Raw genomic sequence first — 6,665 nt, 5'->3', positions numbered from 1 at the left:
TAGACGGCCGGCGTGCGCCGAAGAAGAGCGTGGGCGAAGAGGAGAGTGGACGAAGAAGAGCACGTTCCCCCGGACACGATCGGTGGCGACGTTTCGCGCGGTTCGGACCGTACCAGAGCTCCGGCCAGCGTGCGTGGCAGTTAAGCCGTAGAGGAGCACCTTCCCCGGGCACGGGCGGTGCCAAGCGGCCCCTAAGTTTAACCGAATGGAAGCTCCGGAGGAGGAGGGCATGCTCGCGTCACAGTAAGCCGAAGAGGAGCACCTTCCCCGGGCACGGGCGGTTCCAAGCGGCCCCTAAGTTTAACCGAATGGAAGCTCCGGAGGAGGAGGGCATGCTCGCGTCACAGTAAGCCGAAGAGGAGCATCTACCCCGGGCACGGGCGGTGCCAAGCGGCCCCTAAGTTTAACCGAATGGAAGCTCCGGACGGAGGAGGACGGGCGTGTGTCACAGTTAAGCCAAATTGGAGCACCTCTTCTGCCCGGGCACGAGCGGAGCGCGAGGCTGTCAGTTATGAATGAATAAATGAATAAATAAATAAAGAATGCCACCTACAGGGCACACCGGACGGCGTACCAGCAGGTAAAAGTCGGAGTAATTAAATAAATACAAAAAGAATGGCTGGGGAATAAAAAAATAATACGTTTTAATAATAATTTGGTTTTTTTGTTATAACATGAATTTCACTCTCTCTCTCCCCGTATATATATATATATATATATATATATATATATATATATATATATATATATATATATATATATATATTTATATATTTATGATATATATTGTATATTTTTTTTAAGCATTTTTGAAGGTGCGCCGCTACTTCGCGGATTTTCAGTTTTCGCGGGTGGTCTCGGTCCCCATTAACCGCGATAACCGAGGGTTCACTGTACTCCATAAAATTTACAAAAAGCGAGGTGAAACACTCAACCAGAGCTGCTTTTTTTTAACATTTCTCGAGGGCCATGGCGAGCCATTTCAAAAAAGCTGCACAACTAACGTATAAAATATTGATAAATTTGCTCGGCCTGATGTGTGTGTAAAGTTTTACGAGTTGTCGTTCATATTTAGAACCTCATAATCAGCTTTATTTTATTGCCGAACAGTGCAATGCCACTCCCACAACTTTTCACGAAAAATCACGAATTTCGTATTGTGACATCCTCATGGCCGAAACAGTCATCCGAGCATATATGAGGGCGACCTTGTTGAGTTGCACGGAGAAAAACATCCAAGAAAATAACTTGTATTAGCTTTTACCAGTTGGTGGCGCTACTACTACGATGTAAAATAAGTTGGTAGATGTCTTCAGGGCTGAAGTATCCTCAAATGTGTACAACTTCGAGAAGATAGGATCATCTGAGTCATGTTGCCGGAGCTTTTGTTGCCACAGAGTACAATCGGACTTTTCAGCACCTTAATAGCCACGCCTTTTGCCAAAACGTCACAAAATTCGGCAGAGAGTAAGATCATTGTCTTGAGTCTTTTCTGACTAATTTTCAGTCGGATTCGTCAAAAGGGCACCGTGCAGTACGTGAAAATTAAAATAAAAACAAATTTTTGATTCCACTTGGCGGCACTGTGTGTATAACAAAATAATAACATTAAGATGTCTTCAGGTCGGGACGTTTTATTTACAGGTGAAGGTTTGGATTTTTAGGAGCATGTGCAGGGGAGTTATTAAGCATTCATTTATTTGTATTAGGTTCATTTTGTCTTCTTATTATTGATATTTGACTGATTCATTAAAAGCAGACAATTATGTTTTAGGTTAATTTTTTACCTGACATGTTTCGGCGAGTCTTTCGCCTTCTTCAGAGTGTCGCATGATGGTGTCTTGAGACCCGTCTTTATCAGCTGATGTTCCATGAGGGTGTGACTTACCTGTCAAAAAAATGAAAAATCAGAGCAGTAAAAGAACAAGCACAACATGAACATTACAAATCAGCAATCACTGACCACTGCAAAAGGGAAAACCACATCATGGACCGGGAGAAGGGCAGGACAGCGCTGGATCAGAGAGGCCATTGAGATCTGCAAGCGAGGCATAAAAACCATGAACAGAGACAAGGGAGCCTTCATCCTCTCTACCACCTGGACCAGCATCTTGGCGGAGTGAACGGACAGCGGGGGGCGTGACTTGCCTTCATTCTCGTGACAGGTAAGTCACGCCCTCATGGAACATCAGCTGATAAAGACGGGTCACAAGACACCATCATGTGAAACTCTGAAGAAGGCGAAAGACTTTCGTATTGTGACATCCTCAAGGTCTAAACACTCATCCGAGCAAATATAAGGTAGATTTTGTTAACCTGCCCGGAGAAAAACATCAACGAAAATAATTTGTATTTGTTTTAACCAGTTGGTGGCGCTACCACTGCGATCAAAAATAAGTTGGCAGCCGTCTTCAGGGCCTGAATATCCTCAAATGTGAAAAATTTCGAGAAGATGGATCATCTGAATCATTTTGCAGGAACTTTTGTTGCCACGGAGAATAATCAGACTCTGCGGCACCGTAATAGCCACGCCCTTCGAAGGAAAGTCACAAAAATAGGGATAGAGTAAGATCAATGTCTTGAGTCTTTTCTAGCCAATTTTCAATCAGATTCGTTAAAAGGGCACCGTGCAGTACGTCAAAATGTAAAAAATGATATTGATTGGCGCAAGGTGTATAACTGAATATAAACATATAGATGTCTTCAGGTACCGACTCTTTATGTACATGTGAAGTTTTGGATTTTTAGCAGCACGTGCAGGAGAGTTATTAAGCATTTTGTCCATTGCGGCGAAGGAAATCTTAAGTGAAAACTTTGAAGCCCCGCCCCCGTCATATAGTATTTCGGAAACAAAAATTTTTAGCCCCAGTGTTTGTCCCAGGTCTTAAGATGCTCCAGACAGAATTTTAAGGCAATCAGATGAAGCCTTTAGGATCAGGGTGCAAAAGAATGACCCCTGTAAACATGCAAAAAAGGGCAAAAATCGGACTTTCAAAAATTCATAACTCACTTCCTGTTCATATTAGACGTTAAAATATCAAATTTTTCGCCATGCCCGATGAGACTGCCAAGTTTGGTGAGTTTTTGTGCATGTTTCGGGGGTCAAAAATGCGATCGAACAATCGGAAAAATAATAATAATAATAATTTCTACAAAAACAATAGGGACCTCGCCGCGGTCGCTGCTCGGGCCCCAATAATAATTTCTACACAAAGTCCATTGTGGTGACCCGCCCCCTTTTAAGTAAATTCAAAATGGCCGACTTCCTGTAAAACCTAGCTCATTGCTCCAAGAGACTTTTTTGTAGGTCTTGGTCTTATACATACAGTGAACCCTCGCTACTTCGCGGTTCACCTTTCGCGGGTTCAGTGCTTCGCGGGTCTAAAAAATATTCGGGGGCATTGTAGTTTCGCCGAGCGGCACGACGGGGCGCTGGAGCAGTTAGACGGCCGGCGTGCGCCGAAGAAGAGCGTGGGCGAAGAGGAGAGTGGACGAAGAGAGCACGTTCCCCCGGACACGATCGGTGGCGACGTTTCGCGCGGTTCGGACCGTACCAGAGCTCCGGCCGGCGTGCGTGGCAGTTAAGCCGTAGAGGAGCACCTTCCCCGGGCACGGGCGGTGCCAAGCGGCCCCTAAGTTTAACCGAATGGAAGCTCCGGAGGAGGAGGGCATGCTCGCGTCACAGTAAGCCGAAGAGGAGCACCTTCCCCGGGCACGGGCGGTTCCAAGCGGCCCCTAAGTTTAACCGAATGGAAGCTCCGCAGGAGGAGGGCATGCTCGCGTCACAGTAAGCCGAAGAGGAGCACCTTCCCCGGGCACGGGCGGTGCCAAGCGGCCCCTAAGTTTAACCGAATGGAAGCTCCGGGGGAGGAGGGCGGGCGTGTGTCACAGTGAAGCCGAATTGGAGCACCTCTTCTGCCCGGGCACGAGCGGAGCGCGAGGCTGTCAGTTATGAATGAATAAATGAATGAATAAATAAAGAATGCCACCTTTCATTTCACAGGGCACACCGGACGGCGTACCAGCAGGTAAAAGTCGGAGTAATTAAATAAATACAAAAAGAATGGTTGGGGAATAAAAAAATAATAAGTTTTAATAATAATTTGTTTTTTTTGTTATAACATGAATTTCACTCTCTGTCTCTCTCTCTCCCCCCGTATATATATATATATATATATATATATATATATATATATATATATATATATATATATATATATATATATATATATATATTTATATATTTATTATATATATTGTATATTTTTTTTAAGCATTTTTGAAGGTGCGCCGCTACTTCGCGGATTTTCAGTTTTTGCGGGTGGTCTCGGTCCCCATTAACCGCGATAACCGAGGGTTCACTGTACTCCATAAAATTTACAAAAAACGAGGTGAAACACTCAACCAGGGCTGCTTTTTTGAACATTTCTCGAGGGCCATGGCGAGCCATTTCAAAAAAGCTGCACAACTAACGTATAAAATATTGATAAATTTGCTCGGCCTGATGTGTGTGTAAAGTTTCACGAGTTGTCGTTCATATTTAGAACCTCATAATCAGCTTTGTTTTATTGCCGAACAGTGCAATGCCACTCCCACAACTTTTCATGAAAAAGGACGAATTTCGTATTGTGACATCCTCATGGCCGAAACAGTCATCCGAGCATATATGAGGGCGACCTTGTTGAGTTGCACGGAGAAAAACATCCAAGAAAATAACTTGTATTAGCTTTTACCAGTTGGTGGCGCTACTACTACGATGAAAAATAAGTTGGTAGATGTCTTCAGGGCTTAAGTATCCTCAAATGTGTGCAACTTCGAGAAGATAGGATCACCTGAGTCATGTTGCAGGAGCTTTTGTTGCCACAGAGTACAATCGGACTTTTCAGCACCGTAATAGCCACGCCTTTTGCCAAAACGTCACAAAATTCGGCAGAGAGTAAGATCATTGTCTTGAGTCTTTTCTGACTAATTTTCAGTCGGATTCGTCGAAAGGGCACCGTGCAGTACGTGAAAATTAAAATAAAAACAAATTTTTGATTCCACTTGGCGGCACTGTGTGTATAACAAAATAATAACATTAAGATGTCTTCAGGTCGGGACGTTTTATTTACAGGTGAAGGTTTGGATTTTTAGGAGCATGTGCAGGGGAGTTATTAAGCATTCATTTATTTGTATTAGGTTCATTTTGTCTTCTTATTATTGATATTTGACTGATTCATTAAAAGCAGACAATTATGTTTTAGGTTAATTTTTTACCTGACATGTTTCGGCGAGTCTTTCGCCTTCTTCAGAGTGTCGCATGATGGTGTCTTGAGACCCGTCTTTATCAGCTGATGTTCCATGAGGGTGTGACTTACCTGTCAAAAAAATGAAAAATCAGAGCAGTAAAAGAACAAGCACAACATGAACATTACAAATCAGCAATCACTGACCACTGCAAAAGGGAAAACCACATCATGGACCGGGAGAAGGGCAGGGTCATCCGCACCGAAGAGAACAAACAACAGCGCTGGATCAGAGAGGCCATTGAGATCTGCAAGCGAGGCATAAAAACCATGAACAGAGACAAGGGAGCCTTCATCCTCTCTACCACCTGGAGCAGCATTTTGGCGGAGTGAACGGACAGCGGGGGGCGTGACTTGCCTTCATTCTTGTGACAGGTAAGTCACGCCCTCATGGAACATCAGCTGATAAAGACGGGCCACAAGACACCATCATGTGACACTCTGAAGAAGGCGAAAGACTTTCGTATTGTGACATCCTCAAGGCCTAAACACTCATCCGAGCAAATGTAAGGTAGATTTTGTTAACCTGCCCGGAGAAAAAAATCAACGAAAATAATTTGTATTTGTTTTAACCAGTTGGTGGCGCTACCACTGCGATCAAAAATAAGTTGGCAGCCGTCTTCAGGGCCTGAATATCCTCAAATGTGAAAAATTTCGAGAAGATGGATCATCTGAATCATTTTGCAGGAACTTTTGTTGCCACGGAGAATAATCAGACTCTGCGGCACCGTAATAGCCACGCCCTTCGAAGGAAAGTCACAAAAATAGGGATAGAGTAAGATCAATGTCTTGAGTCTTTTCTAGCCAATTTTCAATCAGATTCGTTAAAAGGGCACCGTGCAGTACGTCAAAATGTAAAAAATGATATTGATTGGCGCAAGGTGTATAACTGAATATAAACATATAGATGTCTTCAGGTACAGACTCTTTATGTACATGTGAAGTTTTGGATTTTTAGCAGCATGTGCAGGAGAGTTATTAAGCATTTTGTCCATTGCGGCGAAGGAAATCTTAAGTGAAAACTTTGATGCCCCGCCCCCGTCATATAGTATTTCGGAAACAAAACATTTTAGCCCCAGTGTTTGTGCCAGGTCTTCAGATGCTACAGACAGAATTTTAAGGCAATCAGATGAAGCCTTTAGGATCAGGGTGCAAAAGAATGACCCCTGTAAACATGCAAAAAAGGGCAAAAGTCGGACTTTCAAAAATTCATAACTCACTTCCTGTTCATATTAGACGTTAAAATATCAAATTTTTCGCCATGCCCGATGAGACTGCCAAGTTTGGTGAGTTTTTGTGCATGTTTCGGGGGTCAAAAATGCGATCGAACAATCGGAAAAATAATAATAATAATTTCTACAAAAACAATAGGGACTTCGC

Source organism: Idiotropiscis lumnitzeri, unplaced genomic scaffold (genome assembly GCF_059441095.1).
Source record: "Idiotropiscis lumnitzeri isolate Australia: NSW breed Sydney's pygmy pipehorse unplaced genomic scaffold, RoL_Ilum_1.0 HiC_scaffold_143, whole genome shotgun sequence".
In the NCBI taxonomy this organism is placed as follows: domain Eukaryota; kingdom Metazoa; phylum Chordata; class Actinopteri; order Syngnathiformes; family Syngnathidae; genus Idiotropiscis; species Idiotropiscis lumnitzeri.
This window is presented reverse-complemented; position numbering follows the sequence as displayed.